Source organism: Meleagris gallopavo, chromosome 8 (assembly GCF_000146605.3).
Source record: "Meleagris gallopavo isolate NT-WF06-2002-E0010 breed Aviagen turkey brand Nicholas breeding stock chromosome 8, Turkey_5.1, whole genome shotgun sequence".
Lineage (NCBI taxonomy): Eukaryota > Metazoa > Chordata > Aves > Galliformes > Phasianidae > Meleagris > Meleagris gallopavo.
In genome coordinates, this window is record NC_015018.2 from 5,975,666 (window position 1) to 5,994,896 (window position 19,231).

The window sequence follows — 19,231 nt, forward strand, 5'->3', positions numbered from 1 at the left end:
GCTGAATGGTTAGACTCCAAGCAGGTCATCTCAGAGTTCTTAATCTACTGTTAGTTCTCACAGCCATAAGGTTCTTTCTACCATGATTTTGATACTTTAGGAGAAAACGAGCTTACTTGGCAAATTTCAGGAGTGAAGCACAGTTGTGGACGTTGAGAGAGAAATCTTAGCTACCTTATTGCTTCATGATGTAACACTCTGAATATGTTTGAAGAGTAAAACATCACTGGGGCTTTTTGCTATTCCAGATGAAAAAAAAAAAGTCAAACATTACATCACTTCTTTCCTGTGTTTCCTGTAGCTCATCCAGCACTGTATTTCTGGTCTACCTTTAGAAGTGTTGAGACTTCTAATTACTTCACTGGGGTACTGCTTTGTTATACCTGATATCCAGTTTGACTAGCCACTTTATTCTACTCATTGTGCTCATATCAATCTGACATAATTTAGGGTTTCATCCCTTAACCTTCTTCTGCTCACATCTCATTCTACTAGGAATACATGGACTTCTCTTTGTATTTTACTTGCAGCCTGTCTTAGCAACATACTTATCAGGTGTCTTAGTTTTTTGGGGGGGATGCACGTGTACTGCATTACCGGAATTCAGTGACTTATTCTAGGTTCTGTCCTCCCTCAGGTTAAAGAAACAGGAATACCTGCATGCTGAGAAGTCTACATTTGAAGCATAACATCCTATTGGGCTTCCCCTCCCTCCCCCCACCCCCTCCACTATATCATTGTACACAATCAGATCTAATTTAATGCTGGCAATTCCTCTCTCTCCTTTTCAGAATTACTCATTTCCAAGCTCCTCCTTGCCAGTGAATATCAATGTTTCAAATTGCATCCCTTCAAGATAGCAGTGTTTCTCATGGGAATAACAGTGGCTGGTTATCACCTGCTGGCCAGCCAAGTACACATGACTGAACATCGCTGCCTTTTTCATGCAGAGCTCTGTGAAACACAAGATACTGAACTACCTTCATTTTGCAGGTATATCCACACCTTTTGAAAAGTTCTGAAGATACAAACCAAAAAAGGGTTTAATAAAGTTCCCATATGTAATAAAATCAAATTTTAAAGAATGTTCAGACAGTTGCTGTGTGAACTTGAGTCAGACAATTGGCGTGTGGTACAGTCAGACCTAAGCACAGGAAAAAAATAATCTCTAAATGTCTGGAAAACCTCCACACATACATAGAGAAGATCAATGGAAAGTCAGGTTCGTAGGAAGATGAATGGAGGGAGGGGATGAAATCAGTGGTTACTGCAGAGAAAGATGCTAATAGAAGAGGCAGTGCAAAGCTGAAATGTAAGGCATGCAAACACTAAAAGTATGAGCTGGGGAAAAAAAAACTAGGAGAGGATGTTCCATGTAAAGCAGGGGATGGAAGAGGTGTGAAGATCTAAGGGAAAGTATCATTCCAGGACTTTGTCTGCTTTTCAGTGTTGAACAGCTCAGTGTAGAAACATTTCCTTACTGAGGATTTACCTGTGTGTGACAAGGATGGCCATAGACATCATATGCTTCAGTTTGTTTTGGTTCCCTGATTTTTCATGCTAAATGCATGTGCAAACAGAGTACACAAACTGTGAGGAACACCCAGCACCTGTATTCAGCACTCATTTTACTACTTGAACTAAATACATTTTCTGATGCAATAAAACTGGAGTGATCTGATGAAGAGACAGTCTTGCTGAACTTCCAGGAGGGTGTCACATGCGTTACATCCAGTTCACAGTAATTTTCTCATGGTCTTTAGCAAAAAAACAGCTGCATATTTACCAACGTTTGTTTCACCTCTACCTACTAGGATAACGTGCAATTTTCTCATTAGTTAAATTGGTGTTACTGACATAGACCAAAATATATTCCCAGTGGCTGATTCCTACATCAGCTGTGGAGTAACATTTGTTGCTTCCTCATTCTTTAAGTTTTCTGATCTATGACTCATAAACAACTTTACTGAGGTATGGAATAACCTCCAGGGAATAATACTTAACAGTCAACAGCAAATTAGTGGAAAAACAATACTTGCATGAATAAACGAACTGAAGGATGCATTTCCTCAGTCTCAGCTCTGTTATTGTATTCTAATTTCCCCCAGTTTTTGCAATTTAATATTTTTGGTTGATAAAAGGTTCATCTTAATGCAGAAGATTGATTTAACTTATGTGAGAATTATCTAATAATTTGGAAGACAACTTGAACTGTGTGAGATTGAATTAGAGCTATTAACATGTTTGCAATCGCTCAGTCTGTGCGGAAGCCTTGACATTGTCAAATCAGTTGCCATAGACAGCCTTGATGTCTTTGTCACGATCAAGCTTCCTTTTCTTGCCACAGAGGAAGCAGCCAGGTATTCCAGAGCATCTCTGACACCCCTTTGGCACTCTTTCAGAGGTGTCTCTGCCCAAATTTGATAGCACCCAAATTTTAACCTTACTACCATAGCTGAATTACATCAGTTTTGTACAGAAACAACACACACATTCCAGAAGCACACAAAAGGCCATGTAAATCGCAGGGAAAGCAGTGCCTTTTGCAAGAGCAGTAAGGTGGCATAGGAGTTGATACTGCATTACTTTAGAAAATGGCTACAGATCTACAACTCTGAAAGAGAAGCATCAGAGTTTACATACCAGTTAAGACTGCAGCCCCTACACCAAGGCATTGCTCCCTACTCTACTGAACAACTAGTAAATGGCCCAGAGACAATTCTGGTGGAAATACAGCAATCCATGAGCAAAACTCCTCTGTAATTCAACGTGATACAGAGAGGCAGCAGCAGCTCCTGGTCCTAATCTATCAGTGCAGTCCAGGCCACACCACAAATGACGCAGAGACTCAGTTACAGCAAAGTCCCCGAGCTGTAGGGCAGCTGTGTGAGAGACTAGAAATGTCACATTTCAACATTAAAAAAGAAGCATTTTACTGAAATCCATGTGTGCACAAAGACTGCGGCCAAGGCAGGAACTCCTCAGCATACAAGGGAGTTACGTGGCTATTCTGTCACGTCTTTTTCCTTCTCTCTTTTTATTGTATTCCTGTACTTGTAAATCAAACTTGCACTGCAGAAGTTGTCAAAGAGCTTTGAACAGACTGGGGATAGATGAACAGCTGGAATCCAGAGTTTACTTCGGCTTTTACCATTCTCATAAAAACCAAACAACAAGAAAAACCACCACATGAATTTCAGCTAAGATTTGAACAGGTCAAGAAATTCAGCATGTCGGGTCCATAAAAATACAAAGCTTTTCATATGTTTATGCTTTGGTCCCAGCCATACCCACCCACATAAAACCAGCTAATATGTAAGCATTTCATTGTCACTGCCATGCATTACACTGAAGCCACTGGAAATCCTCTTGGCTCCAACTACACGTACTGGGGGTCTCGTACCATAGAAAGTTTTCCCACAGCACTTTGGGATTTTCTCCCATTAAGACAAGTAGAAACTCCACCCATGAGAACAGTAAGACACTCCCGCTGTAGATCTCTGTACCTCCAGAACCAAAAGAGGCTTTAAAATCCTTAACAAGATGACCTGAACTTTTTTTTAATCTTGTGAAGTTTCTGTCTGAATGAAGTTTTATATGGTTGAGACCCTCTTAAAGGTTCGTTTTCGTTATCTTAAGTTTTAGCCTAGATGTCTCACACTCTTCCCATACATCCTTTTTTCCAGGTCTTCTCTGGGGACTACGTGAGTTTTCTACAAAGCCATTCTAAAATCACTATTTTATCCAAGTTTTTGAATTGCAGAAGAAACAAAAAACCAGGTTGAGGACATACAAGAAAAGAAGAAAATAACACCTTTCAGATTCCCTCCAGAAATCGTGAATAATAATATCACACAGTTTTCAGGAAGAGAATGAGTGACTGTATATGTCAGATTTGTGTTAGTCTTCATGGAAAAACACCACATGACAGGGAGAAAGAGACTTGCTAGTGTAAATTTAGAAAAGGGAAAGATGGAATAGCACATACCAAGTGAATTCTCCATTTTTCTCCTTTCTCTTGCCAGTATTACTTAGACAGAGAATCAGTTCTCATCAAGACATCACTCCTTCTTGATGTTTTTTATTCACTACCAATTCTGAGGGTCCCTTTGGGAAGGACTGCAATAAACTTGTGAGGCTAAGTTTTCCTAAACTTACACTTCCTCACATGGAAGTCAGCTTTTTCCCTTACCACCAGCTCACATGGGTTTCAGCCCCATTTATCCCCATATATTAAAATATAACAGCTACAGAAACCATCAGAAAGCAATTCCTCACTCCCAGGCAAGGCATGCGTTACAGCTTTGTGGTTATCTTTCATTAAAACATAAAAAATGATACATACAATGCCACTGGGAGATAATGAACTAAATGTTATCCCAACTTTACAGCCTTAGAAAATGAGATGTCAAATGTGGGGAAGTACACCTGTAATTGGCTTTAGTGAGAGACAGCTGGAGCTGATCACTGCTGTTTCTCCACAACAGCCTGAATGAAAAAATCTCTCTCTGGCTCTCATGACTTCTCCCAAGGGGTCAAATTTCACTTCAGCTGGTGTAAAAACCTCCCACTGGTTTACACTACTTAATAATTTCTTTGCAGTTCACCTTACTTAATCACTTTGAAGCTAAAATAAAATCTAGAAGCAGCCTTAGAGTGCCACCTTTGGAAAATTAAGTCCAATGGGTACACCAGGTTTCTGGGCTAGCAACTTGTATATCAGACCCACCTGAGGTTACTTTAATAAGAAAGTTCTCAAAGCAGTGGGATAGAAAAGGAGTAGACTACTCAAGTCCTATTGATAAATGCACGCCCAAGCCTCCATACAGTCTTCTGTCAACATATGATTACTGTATATTAATGGGAAAGTTAACAGGAAAGGTATTTTTTTTTTCCCTCTTTTTCAGAGGATGAGCTATTATATTTCCAAAAGAAAAACACACTGCCAAATTCATTCAGAAAAAGTTAAAGTATACAGCTAAAATTAACCACAACTCTGTCTTTCCAGAAAAATATTTTAAATAGATACTATTAGGTTGCAGCCAGAAAGTGACAGGTGTCAGCTTTCATTAAAATCGTAGAATTTGCTCAACTGAATGACAACCTATATGGGATGTTGAGAAGTTCTGTTGCTTTCAGTTGTTATTTTCTGACCTGCGTGATTATGACAGTAAATGAGTCCTGTTACCGGAGAATTTAGGTCCTTGCACCTACAGCGAAAGTTTTCACCTACACCAGGGTTCCTGCAGTAAGGAACAACTGACAGATCAACAAGGAACATTTCTTTCAGATTCACTGTAACAATCAGAAAGACCAAGACAACAGAATGGTGATATAGGAAGCACAATAACAAAGGAACTACCACAAATAGAAAAGTGTTACAAAGAAAAAATGCTCACCCACCTCTAGAAGATCTAGGCTCACAGGAAAGACTCCACAAAGGAGGGATCTCCAACCAGAAAACCTTCCCCAGTGCCAGTCAGGCCTTAAATGGGGTCTAAGAGAGGTGCTGCCAGGCTCCACCTCTTCCAGTCCCACAGCTGAATTGCCTTCACCTGTGCTACCAGGGCTGAGCTGGTCCTTTCCCCAGGTGCTCCATCAGTGGTTCAGGCCATGACTCAACAGTTACCATACACTCACTAATCTTGGGATTATGCCAGCCCCCCCCCACATTTTCTCTTCCTTGCCTGAAATTTGGACCTTTATATTTGGTGTTTTACTTTGCCTAGCTACATCCGATTCATTATATGGGGTCAATTTTAGGTTCATTCTGGATTTGGCAGGATTATTTTTCATTCTCCTGCCAGAAGAGAACACAATTTTCTAAAACCTCTTAAGTATATTAGAGCACAGCATCAAAACCATGTACTTCACACCACAGAAGAAGTAGTAAAGCCTCTTTCCAGCCTCATGCTAGTGTACTCGGCAATCCAGCACCTCTATGTGAAAGGGCCAGTTTTCCTATACAAAATGTTCTTCAAAGGAATCTATGTAGTCTGCAGATTGCATCAGGTCTTCCAATGCAGGCTAAGAAGTTGTGCAGAAATTATACTCACAGCTTTTGAACTATGGGCATTTGGGTGCTTAAAAACAAAAGTTCTCCCCCTCACTGCCCACATCAGCCCAGAGAGCAACTGGGCACCCAGCAAGGACAGGATGGCAGCCATGCATCTGCCTCAGCCTGCTGCTTATCTCCAGTAGATTTTCTGGCATATTGGTAACAGATTTTATCATTTAATTGAATCAGTCACTGTCTATTTCTGTTTACACTGCCGGTAGGATCATCAAACTCTTCCCAAAATTCAGGATCCATCTAGAAACAAACCAAAGCACAGAACCAGCCCCCTCTCTCACGCCACAGAATTCCTGTCATTTGCATTCCTGAGTGAGAACGGCACCTCCTGGTAAGGGCTGGCAACTCCTCTGCCTCCCTGCACCTTCTCAGAAAGATGGAATGTTTGAGCACTGGTCAGACTTCTACAGACAAAGATGACTCCCCTGTTCCACCAATTGCTGATGAACAATGTGCCAGTTTCTTTAACTGTTCTTTTCTCTAAAAACTTCACAGAACTAGCTCCAGGCTACAACATCTACTAAGGCTTCAGTCTAACAGTTGTCACCCTTTTCCTTCTATGAGAAAAAGTGATCTCTTCATTCTTAGGCAACTATATTATCCACAGGGTCATCTGGTCTTTTTGCTTTTCATCTCACATCTCTCACCCTCTCTCTCCTCATAAGACTTTCCTTTAAGGAAAGACAAAGGATAAAAACACTACAACCTTTCCCTTACTTTAACAGAGAACATTAAGCAATGCTAATAAATTGCATTTTCCTCTGTGGTATTAGAGGTTTCTTTCTCTCTTTCAGAAAGCAAGAGAAGGAAATTTGGTTTGCAATTCAAAAAATAGCCTAAAGAAGAAAGCTCTGAATCTTTTCCCCACTTTGCTATCAGCCACAAAACTATCCCATTAAAATCAGCTTCCAGGCAAACTGATGTTTTCCTAACATATGTTCCTCAAAGCTGTGCCAGCTGCAGTGCTTTCTGTAGCCAATCACGGTGTTAATTGAGGTAAGCAAGGAAAACATAAACACCTAAGGTACAGCAGCTCTTAGGATATTCAAAGCTGACTTGGAGAAGTTACATGAAGCTCCTGAAGTTGCGTCTCCTGTCCTTGCATTTTTGAAGTAATGCAGGTATTACTGCTGGTTTTGTTAGCTTGTGGCTTGTAGGAATAACAGACACCAAATATACCTGTAGTTTCTGCTTCTAAACTCAGAATGGCTTTAGTAACATTTACTACAAGACACAATGTGATAAATGTCCTTAGTCACATCAGGTTAAATAGGCATTAACAAAAATATTGCAGTTTTTCTCAGCATTAAGAAAGTCAGCAGGCTTACTTTCCAGCATTCAATTGTGTTTACAAGACTTCACATGCTATTGAAAGAGATTCTACATGTGTCTCATAATTCTACCTAGTGGACTGGAGGGCAGCTGCTGACCAATGTTTAGGCAACCTGGCCCAAAGGTGGAACTAAAAATAAATAATAAGAAGATACCAAGTGTCTTCTGTCATACATGTCAAAAAAGAACCAAAATCCAGAAGACAGCTACCTAGTTCTGCTGAGTGAGAAAACAAAAGAATCCTCTAGTAGGCCACTGACCCTCAGGTGTGTTAGCAGCATGCAAATCTATATAAACCAGAGGTTCTGCCATTCTGATTCTCACTGCTGGCATTTCTCTGCTCCTCCAGTTTTGTAAGCTCCTGGATAACTAAGCAAAAGATAGGTTGTACTGTTACATAAAGCATTGTTTGATTAAAAGAACTAGACAACTTAATGATAACTTTGTGCATGCAAAATACTTCTCTTGAAAATGCACAAAACCCCTCTTTTTCACCTTACTTTATTTTAAAGAGTATTGTCCATTCTTTTTCAAAAATGCAGTAAAGTCCAATAAATCTAAAGAACTTGTCTTCTATATCCTATTAAAGGCGAATGATTGCAACACAAGGGGTAGCCTTCTGTCTTGTAGATAGACCTTTAAGCCTTTATTTGTTATGATCTCTGAGACGCTGTGCCATTTTGAACTGCAAGAAGGCGTTATTAACTTGATGAGAGAAACAAATGGGCACAAATGTTTCCTAGTCTGTTGGGTTTTTTGTTGTTGTTTTTCTCTCCAGCTTCTACAGTTCCTAAAGAATATGGCTTTAAATTAGGGTCTTTGACAGCAAAAACAGAGCACATTTTATAACTCCCAGCGCTACAGGAAACAGCTGTATATGAGCATAAACCCAGACAGTTTCTGCCTTAATTTGCTCTAGGACAGCGTTGGCCCAGTTCTCAGTTGTATTCTTGCCCCTGTTGGGCCATTTCACTTGCGCAGAGAGGCTATAATGCCATCTTCTGCAGAAATCCCCACAGCAATGGGTCAAATGCTGAGCACTGCACAGCCAGTGTAGCTGCTTGCCGCCTGCCTTCATGATGCAGGGCCTCAGGAGGGGTGCAGTTCTGCTGCAGCATCGCTTCTCTGCGTGCCAGCAAACTGGGCTACTGAAGTCTTCAAGGTATTCTCAATTTTGCGAGAAGAAACCCTAGTCTGGGAGAAACAGAAAAATGTAGGTTTTTTTAATCCCGTTGTCTTCTCTCAGGGAACTGTCCCTGTGCCAGAAACTCTCCTGGCACCAAAACTTGGCATGTTTTGCTGTTTTTTCTTGGGCCCCTGTAGTCATTTGTTACTAATTATACAGTAAAGGTGCTTGTTTTTTTTTTCTTCTCCACTAGTGGATTACACATTCCACAGTCACATGTTCAGCCTACATTAAAAAAAAAAAAAATAGCAATATGACCTTGCAGGCAAGGTATTTTGTCACACATAGCACAGAAGGAACCCCAAGAATACATGCTGTCATCTCACAGCTTACATGGGACTGGCAATGTGTCTGAGCAGCTCTCGCTCTGACACGGACACAGCTGCTGGAGCACTTGTGGCAGCTTTTCAGGGAGCACACAGATGGCCTCGTCATTACCAGAATGGAAGAGCCTCAATGCCAGAGCTAAGAGAAGAACAAGACCTTTCAGTAAAGATGCTAATATAAATAAGCTTTTCATATAATTTTCCTTAAATATTTCTAGAATGATGCTTGAAAACAATATTTTGTCTGGGAAAAAAAAAAAAAGAATGATGTAATCTGTTTCCATTTTTAATTCACAGAAATAATATGGAAAAGAGATGCTTGTTATGAGAAAGAAAATACATCTACTGAAAAGCCAATTTTCCAGTACATGGCAGTTCCGTTAAAAAATTTCCAAGGAGACTTCATCAGCTCAGCTCAAGTTCTTCTACAGGTTTTCTTAATGCCTCTGACACGTCACTTCATTTTTCTATCCCAGAGGCATATTTGAAAATAGGTAAGATAATGCTTTTTCATCAATCTTCTTTTGAGTGTTGGCTATTTATGTTCTTTTGCATGGGCACTCTCTTTCATATTATTTTATGTAGGACATTGCAGAGCATGGTAAATTATCACCTATCATTCAGAGTTTCTAGGGACTGTCCTAATGCCAATGATAAATTAGAGTAATTCAGGCTAACTGAATGTTTTTCCCCAGGTTTACTTGTGATTTTCCAAAACTATAAATACATAACAATAGAAGCACAGCTCTATGAGGATAAGTTGTTTTTTAAATTGAATCAGTCTGTTCCCATAGTGTCTTTGAACATGTTCTCATACTTGTATTTGAAAATTTACAAAGTGAATAAGTGAATAAATTGTATTGCAAACTGAATAAAACTCAGTAAGTTGAAAATTTAAACAAGTGAACCTTCAGGGATACAAATAATAATTTAGTTTTTAAGTTACATCATAGAGTTTTTATGCCTTATGTAAAAACTTATTTGTTCAGCTTATTTGCTGCCAGATGAACTCCACAATGATAGTTTATCACGGCTGACTGCACATAGGAGCCCAGTGCATATGCTTAAGAGGCATACTTCTGATGGCATCTTTCTTCTGAAGGCTAATCATATCGGAATGCAACTTCTTCTTATGAAATAGAATACAGTATTTGTTAGACATCTGTGAAACCGGCATGGTTACCAAGGCAGCCCATGAATTAAGCTTCTCCTATGAGTGTCAGATCTCTGGCAGGGGAGCCATCCTCAGCATCACACTGCAGTTTGGAGACTGCAGATCTGCATCTAAACTGCGGGTCTGCTCCTCCTGGTTTCAAATGAGAAGGTCATGGTGGGAAGGACTGAGCAGTGGCACTGCCATCTGCCTGACTACACAGGGCCCAGAGCATCTGGGATCACACGGGAGTCTTGGAGTGCCAGAGAGGACTTAAAGAAAAATGAAAGCAAATGATAAAGCAAACACAAATCCTCCCTTTTGAAGTATTACATCAACAGAATTACTCAAAAACCTTATTTTCTCACCTGCAACTTCTGGAGCAACCTCACTAAAAATGAGGCCTGGCATGGGAAGCTCCTTAATGTGGTGGAGGACTTTGCACTGAAGTTCTTCACACTCATCCTCAGTATATGTGTGCCTGAACACACAGCTGTAACTGTCTTTGCTATAGGAGTGCATTTTGTTGACAAGTGCTCAATGGGCTGCAGGAAGGACATTTGACTGTCATGTCAAATACCCACAGAATATGCTCGGGTGCTACCATCACCTCCCAGATTTGCTATCTTCACTTCCAGAGGTAGCTGGCAGTTCAGTGCCCCAGTGGTACAGAATCGCTGCGTGGTGTGGCTGACAAGCCTCAAATAAGGACAGACAGGGACACCTCTGTGCCTGGTATAAAAAGACTGTTAGTTCAAAAGTCCTATTTACACTGCCAACAGCACAAGCAGGCACTGGCACAAGACATTGCCAACACCAGTGGTACAGTGGGAATAACTGCTGTAGTCATGAGAACATCAGCAATGGAAGGTTTGTAAGTAGAGGCAATATCTGGCATTGTAGAGACTTGGAAATGCCTGCAGTGCCAAAGTGCAGTGAAAAGCAATGAGACAGGCCTACAGAACAGACAGAAAGCTCACCCAGAATATCCCTGGGAACATGAACCCATTGCATGGTGCAGAAGGGAGCAACAAGAATTGCAGACAGGTTGTTTTGTCTCCAAAGCATGACGAGCACACCATGTTATGCTTTCCTCCATCCAACAGGTCCTCCTGCAATGATGACTGCAGTATAATCCCTGCACCCTTCCTTTCCAGTGTTCAGCCTAAGCAGATCTACAAATAACAGCTTTGCTCTGTTGTCCTTGCAATTTCTTTCAACCCTGAGGTTTTGTTTGTTTGTTTGTTTGTTGTTTTTTTAGCAACTATGTATTACCAAAAAAAAACAAACCTGCATGCTTGTGCATCTCTCCTGCATCTCACCACAAAATAACAGCTCTACAGTTTCTGTGTGTCAGTCTCGTCTGTTTTTTTTTCTGCAAAGATCTACAGCTTCTGCAGAAAAAGGATTCAGTATAATCAGGAAATCATCAGCTTGAAATAAGTATAAATCTTGCAAAAATAATGCGCTCCGTGGAGAAACTTGATGCTGTTTTTAGCATACAAGTACACATACTGCAAGGCCAAATTCATCCATAAAATAAGTCAACGTGAGCCTCTGCATATCTCTTACTAATGATAAAAATATATGTGTTCTTTTCCCTTGAAATGAGTTTTTCAAGTAAACTCCAGATGATTGGCATTTTTCAGGTGATCTGGCATAGCTGGGGCTGCTTTTGAGGCTGCTTTGTTTCACAGAGGTCACAGCAGCAACTTGCAACATCACAGCCAGCTCAACACGTTCCGTCTTTCTTGTGTTTTGGCCAACTACTCAATACTCCAAAGTGAGGAATTAGTATTGATACAGAAGTGAGTGTCTCACACATGCTGTAGCATTACGCTGCAAAACCACAGAGCTTAAACACACTTTTCTCTATTCACCTAATGTTAGGAATAAATTGTTTTCAAACCAGGAGCCAAATCTATTCTTTATGCTTTCAAATAACATTGTGCTTTTCATCTTCCAGGAAAGGAGGCCGATTTGCCATTGTCTGCAGCTATCTTAGACAGTCCCAGAGCTTTCTTAAAGTGCTTCTCTCTAACTAAAAGGATGCCTATTCCAGCTTTATCATTCAAAACCCGTTAGAGCTGTCTGCTGGTTGAAATACATGGTCACCCAAGGGACTGCAGCACCACTACCACCCCAAGGGGACTAGTACATTCATTCCAATGAAATTAAGCTTTGGTAAAGAAATCCAACAAAGTGCTCCAACCCTAGACCTCAATAGTTTTGCCAGGTGGCAATTTCTTGGAGTGTCTCATGACTGCTGATGAATCTACATTCACAAGCAGTGAGCATGAACAGTGTTATCCCAGATAAATCTAAGAAGAACACTGACAGAATATCTGGCACATGCTTTTGTATGAATCCCCATGCCTACTGAAAATCTCAGCTGTGTTCTGGGTGAAGAAGTCAAATGGGACAGACTAGAACTGTCCTGAGACAGCAGAAGGCAACAACCTTACTGCTCAGGAAACAAAGGCAGCAAGACAAACCTTCACCAGTAGTGAAAAAGGCATCGTTAATATGAAGCAGATTTGACAGGAGTTACGGTAGAATGATTCAACATTAGCAGATTTTTTCCTGGCTTCCTTTAGAGTGATAGCTCTAATAACATTGCAGAATGAGCAGGAAAAAATGAAGAACAACAACACCAAGGAAAAACCCTGCTGGGGTTTAAGCTCAAGAGCTTCTTATTTTTTTTTTTTCAAGTCAGTTATATTTAGTTTTTCAATGCCTTGGAATGCTATCAAATAATAAAATTTCTTTCATCTACAAATTAAGTAAATAGATAAAGTGATTTCAACCCCAACCTTTAGGATCACCATAGGTGAGTGTCTTGCTTGAACAGTGAGTGGTATTTTTAAAGGCAACAAGACCAATAATATATGCAGACTGGTTCCAAAGATATGCAATTACAAACATTTCCTGCAGAGCACATAAGGTCTGTAGGTTTGTAAGTGCCTCTTAGCTTCTATATTTTAATCACTGGATTTGAAATAGCCTGAAATAAACCTATATGTCCAACAGAAGAGCTGAATGTTTTTTATGGAAGTGGAGAGGCGATTTTGTAACCTTACTTTCTCAAAGACAAAACTGTAGTCTGCACATAAGCATTGCTGTTGGTCGCAGGCCTGACACCAGCAGACTGATCTCAGGTAGGTAAGTTTACAAAGCCAGATACTCAGCAGATATTAACGAGTGACCTTCCACTGACATCCTGTGTCGCCATGTGGCACCAGTTGGCTGGCCTCAAGCTACTAGTTTGTAAACTCAAGCTGCTACCAAGGAATTATTTGCAGAACAACAGGAGATTGCTCACTGATTTCTCAAACTATGATGAAGGGCAAAAAAAGAAAACAAAGAAAACAAAATTCTAACTGTCCCAAGCTGCCACAGCAGAAACAGTTCTCCCCATCTCTGCAACACCTGGAAGAGGTGATTATTACTGTAGATCCCAATTACAGTGACAATAACACAACAGCACAGATAGCTTCTCAAAAACGAACAGAGAAGAAGTGGTGTTATTGATCACTGTTATTAGCATTGTGGGTCAGCATAATTTAAACCCTTCCATTAAGGCACAAAGATGGGTTTTCAAGATAGGGCATCCGTGCAATTATTGAGCTAAGTAGGAGGCAGAAATGTAATTATGTAAACTAACTAAATTAAGAGGATTGCACAGTTCATTAGAGTCCATTTTTTTTGGTCAGCATTTTGGATCACCAGCTGCTATAGAATTTCATTTCCATTAAAAAGCATTAATTGCATCTCCTGTAAAAGCAGAGCAGTGTGCTTGCACAAGCAGTCCAAGTCCAAGTGCAGGTGCGGCAGCAGCCTCCTGCCTCCAACCAGCACCAGCCCCGCTGCTCTCAGCAAGCCTTGGTGGGGACGATGTGCTTCCACAAGTACATCTATGATCCCACTGCTTGATAGGAGCCCATCTAATCGGCATCATCAAAGATTTAAAGTGATTTATTCAGAAAATCTGACTGAAGGGAGCATTCCGCTTTAAGTCATGCTATGCATGACTTCCTCCTGCACAGTGGCAACTCCTGTCCCCGCTTGCTGTCACACAGGCAGAGCTGGCTGGCCGGAGCCCTCGGACAGGGCAACAGGCAGCAAAAGGTGGACATCAGCCCATCGATCCCTGCCAGTGCTCCCCGTGGTTTAGTCTGCTTTAGATTTTGTACTGTCTGGAGGTTGGTTTTATTCCTAAAGACAGGATGCTTTTGTTGCAATGCCCTACTACGTTTTGCCTCACAGACTAGTCACCCAAGCTCTTTACATATGACAGGTAATGGTGAAGAGCTTTGTAGAGAGGAAGCTCTCGTAGGTGTAAAGAGTGTAAAAGGATATAATACAGCCAAGAAGGTGCTCAGACTGGCCTTACTTGCTCAACAGTAGGTTAAAATATCCTTGATCTCCTCTCCTCAAGAAACCACTGAAAGCAGACACGGAAATCTGCAGGGACAGAAATGCTTCTTCACTCTGAAGATTGTTTACATAATACTTTTCCATATGCAGTGGCAAATAAAGGAACTAATTTGGAAACCCATATAAAAAGATGCATGTTGTACTGTGCGAGGGTGTTATAGGAGCGCATTTCACAGCAAACAGCTTCTGAAAAGGCTTTTCCTGCATTAAGCATCAGGCTCCATACTTGCTCTTTACAGATGAGCATCCTGCAGGTGACTAAGCAAAAAGAACCTATAGAAACATCCTCTTGCAGCACGTAAATCATTGCTGCCACATTGGCTTTTCCCCTGCTGACTGTATTAATGTGTTGTTTGCACAGATAAATTAGGCACTTGAGAGCAGCACACTCAGCAGCCCCCGGTGCCCCCACCTACACACACGTCGCTTCGGCACAGGGAGGATTGCTTGCGCACAGCAGAGTTTATTGGGATGACTCATTTGTAATATACAGATGTGATCACACAGAAACCATCATGGCACAGCCTACAGCACCAGGATCAACACTGCAGGCTGCATTCTGGTGTGCTGAGGAAATTCGTCAGGCCATGATCAGCAGTATGCTGCCATGTTGGGTTTGATGGGCAGCTCAGCTCTGCCACTACTACCCTGCCCAAATACCTCTGAAAGTGTAACCCTACCTACTTATTTTCACAGGATTTCTTGAGACAAGCACTGAAAGTAAGAGAGCTGAACCGCATTTTCCTTTTTCAAAGTAGAAGCTAGGAACAGCTGGGGAACAGCAGCAGGGGTGGCGAGCTGCTGCTTCTAAACAAGATGACCCACTGCTGGTCACCCTCATCTCTATGTCCCACAGAGGCTACTGCCCCATGGCCACAGCAGCAAAGCAGGAGAAGAATTTGGTGGCTGCTCAAAGAGCAGTGCAGAGCAGCAAAGTGAGGCTGAGAATCCAGGAGCCACATGCTGACTGTTGCACATGGAATAGAAGGCATGGCACCCTGGAGCAAAGCGACAGAACCTGGCCAGAAGTGGAACTTCTGCTAGGCAGGAAGGATCAGAATAAAAGAGATAAGAAAGAATTGCCTTAAGGAGCTGTATTAAAAACCTCAACATAGATCTTCCTCCAAGTGAAAAACCTCCAATAGTTATAAGGATGTCTCATTCAACATAGTCTAAGTTCATATCAAGATGCATCAATTATCACAATGAGATTCCTTTTAAACTAAGTAAACAAATATACTTACAATATAAATCAGAGAATGACAATAAATGTTACCACCCCACCTTTTGCAGACCTATACATAGAAGATATCAATGGAATAGATCAAGCCCTTTCTGACACTCCTTCAGTCTGTTACATCTAGTCTCCCTTATGCTACTTATGCCCCTGGCAAGAAAAGCAAGTAGAGCAAGACGTGGTTTGGTGTCAGTGCCATGCCTTGTGCAGAGAGGTGCGGTGCTTGAGCTCTTTCTCTAGGGCTGAGCTCCAGAGGGTGTCTTCATCTCTTGTTTCCCGCTGAGTTTCACAGCAGCTGCCAACTCTAACCCAAGTCATACATGGCCTCTCTTATTTATCATTCACATCTGTAATATGATGCTCGTAGGCTATTTATTGTCTATTTTTTGGCTTTTTTAGCACAAGAAAACACAAGTTACCACGTATCCTAATTTTGCCCTCTTAGTAGTCACAAGAGTCCCTTTCATATGAAGAACAACTTTCCTTCTGTCATGGAAAGCTGAGAGCCTCTCTTCTTGCTTTTAGGCCTTTAAAGGTGGGCCCCCTCCCAGCCTTAGGTGAACTTTTAAAAAATAGTTCCATAATTACTTACGCCTTTATTACTAATTCAATCGTTCAGAAAGCATTCAGTCTCTGTGCTTTTTCTGCTTGTTTGTCTAGTATGTGTTATTTTACAGTGGTATTGTTCCTCCTCATTTAGCTCCTCATATAAAGCTTCCCAAATGACTGATGCTAATGTAGCAGCCAAATGTTGAAAGTATTTGACTGGCCTTTTCACTAGACCAAATCCATAGTTTTACATGCTCTGGATCTATATCTTCATCTCAAATGGTACAATGAATAGTATTTTATTAGGTTAATCAATGCACGCCTCACCTCTAGCAGTAGAAAGCTCCCATACAGTTAATTAATCCGTTCCTAGAATGAAACAAACTACACAGATTGTGGCCACTTCTTGACATCTTTCCCTGCTTTAAAATCAAGATGAGGAAACAATTTGGCCTATCAGCAGGGCTGATAATATTTTATATAACCCTTGACATTGAAAATATGTGTGATGCATCCAGTTTTAATAGTTCAAGGCTAGGAGGTTTTTCCACAATTCTAAATTCACATAAGGATCAGTCTTGACCATTCCCATACATTTATAGACTTGTAATAACTAGATATTTCTTTCACCTAAAAGCCTTATAGCTACATTTTCAGAACCAGCTAGCTACACTCCACTGTTCTTACTTGCATCCTGACTTTGACTTTACTGCAGAACTTTAACTTTGCATTAAAAGCATTTTCATGTATTTTTCATGTTTGTTCATTAATTCCTGTTGCCTTTCTTTGCATTCCAAGATACGAACTACAAATTTTAATTTATTTTTATTGGTTGTCCACACATATAGTGCACCAAAGAAAATATTTTTGTATAAAACTTAATTATCATCTATTTCCAAAACTGAGATCTTCACCATGTTGGGTCTGCTGGACAGAATGTGTCTACAGGTGTCACCATAATGATGCCATTATGGTTATGAGATATCTTATGGCTAGTCTCACAGGGAAGTGTCCTCTCCAGAGGTGGAGAAGAAAGAATTCTGGTTGAGGAACCCAATAGAAGTGTTAAAGCAGTAACTGTTCTTCACTGGTAGAAATACTTGTACTAGCTTTACTGCTTGCTTTCTGTGTGTTCTGTGAATGCTTGAGGGACACGCTGCACATTGCTCTTAGTGCTGCATTATTAGCTTTCCTCAGGGCAAGGTAGAGGAGCTGTAGCACACGGAAGCCACACAGTGAACATACATGCTGCATTTGCCATATCCTGAGTTCACATCAGATGCAAGTGAAACGATGCACAGGATTGGCCACACAACTTGCTGTCTACCATATTTTGATGTAAAACTCTCCCAGTGTACTTCACAGTTTTCATTTTGCATCACTGACACCATCAACAAGTAGCAATTCCTCTTCCCCACAACAAGTAGCAATTCCTCTTCCCCACTACCCACTGAATACATTCTAAAATAATACTTACAATTTGCTTCTATATAAACGTATCTTTCTGCTATTCAAACAGCACAGCGCAAACCCATAAAGCCAAGGCTGGTGCACTCAGAAACAACCATGACAAGTCACAGCCTTTGTATGCCTAAATGACAGACACTCTCAGCCCTCAAAACTACTGCAGGAATAAAAGCCCTTGAAAATACTTATGAAAGTAAAGGCCATATTGTGCACAGCATATAAATAAATAATTATTAGACCACGCATTAGCTTAAATTCCCATGTGAAACTAAACAATGAAATGTAATGTAGATGGATATTTTTCCTTGCTTGTACTGTGTTCTACTTACTAAAAATGTCTGAGAACATTTAAAATGGTTTAAAAGGTAAAATGAAATGATGCGTGTGAGAAAGAGACAGAATATCAACTCCAATAATGCAAAATAAAGCCAAATCCTTCACTTAGAATCTTGAACTAAATTAAACTGGATTTGCTGTTCAAAATTCAGCTACATTCCTTTTTTCTCCAGCTCTTACTGACTGCATATTGGAGCAGAAATGCATCAAGAAGGACCACCTAACTGGGGCATCGCCCTCCTCAGTGAAGCTGTGGTAAACTGGAAACAAGCCTCGTATTAAAATAAGAATCTTTAATCTGCTAATTTCAACACTTCAGATAGGCAACCAGGTTTCTGTTGCCTCCCACCAACTCTCAAACTCTGCAGTGGAATGACATCTGTATCAGTTTAGCTCTTCAGGACAGGGAAGGAACAGTCACATAATGTAAAAACAAGTGGCTTCAGAAGGGCACAACAAAGATTCCCTCGAGTCTGTTATCTCGTCCTCAGTAGATGTTAATAAAAGATACTAAGGGAATAAGCTAAGAAATAGTATTCACGATGAGTTATACACATTCAAAAGAAGAATAACCAAACTGTAGAATATTCTTACCAAAACTGTCAGATGAATTTCAGAATTGGCTCCATGTACATCAGAGAAAAGCCCTCAGGAAGCGTTTATCTCATGCCAGTGGGATCTGGTGTCCATCCACATCAGGGATTCTGCAAGAGCCTGTAGCTAGTATTGTGGAAAGCCATCTGCTGCACATGCACAGCGTGAAGTTCTCAAACGCTAATTTTGCAACATCTGACACAAATTCCTTCAAGTGAGTCAAAGCTACCCTTCCTCTACTGAGGAGTAAGCTCATGGCAAGACTGAAGTTCTAAAAGAATCTATTTCTGAGTTACCTATGTGCATTCATAGCCCCTGAAGATTTTTTAAAAGAACAGAAAAACTTCTTAAAAGAGAGAAAAAGAAGAATTTTATGCTTTGGATCAGTGAAAACCGGACAAACAGAATATCAGAAAGTATAGCAAAAAGAAAAACGAAGTTAAGACATTTTGAGGAAAAAGTTGTAGAATTCGGATAAAGTACTTTAAAAACTCTTAGTAGACTATTAAACTAATGCATCAAAAAGGAAAGTTCTTATACA

The 19,231-nt window shown here is 40.6% G+C and overlaps 1 long non-coding RNA gene across 1 annotated transcript; it reads left to right on the forward strand.

Annotated features, from left to right (window-relative positions):
* Positions 1–7,130: 7,130 nt before the first annotated feature.
* LOC116216874 lies at positions 7,131–13,174 on the forward strand. Its single transcript, XR_004160462.1, has 3 exons — positions 7,131–7,194; positions 9,215–9,411; positions 12,037–13,174. It is a non-coding gene; the product is annotated as an uncharacterized LOC116216874 (long non-coding RNA).
* The last annotated feature ends 6,057 nt before the right edge of the window (positions 13,175–19,231 follow it).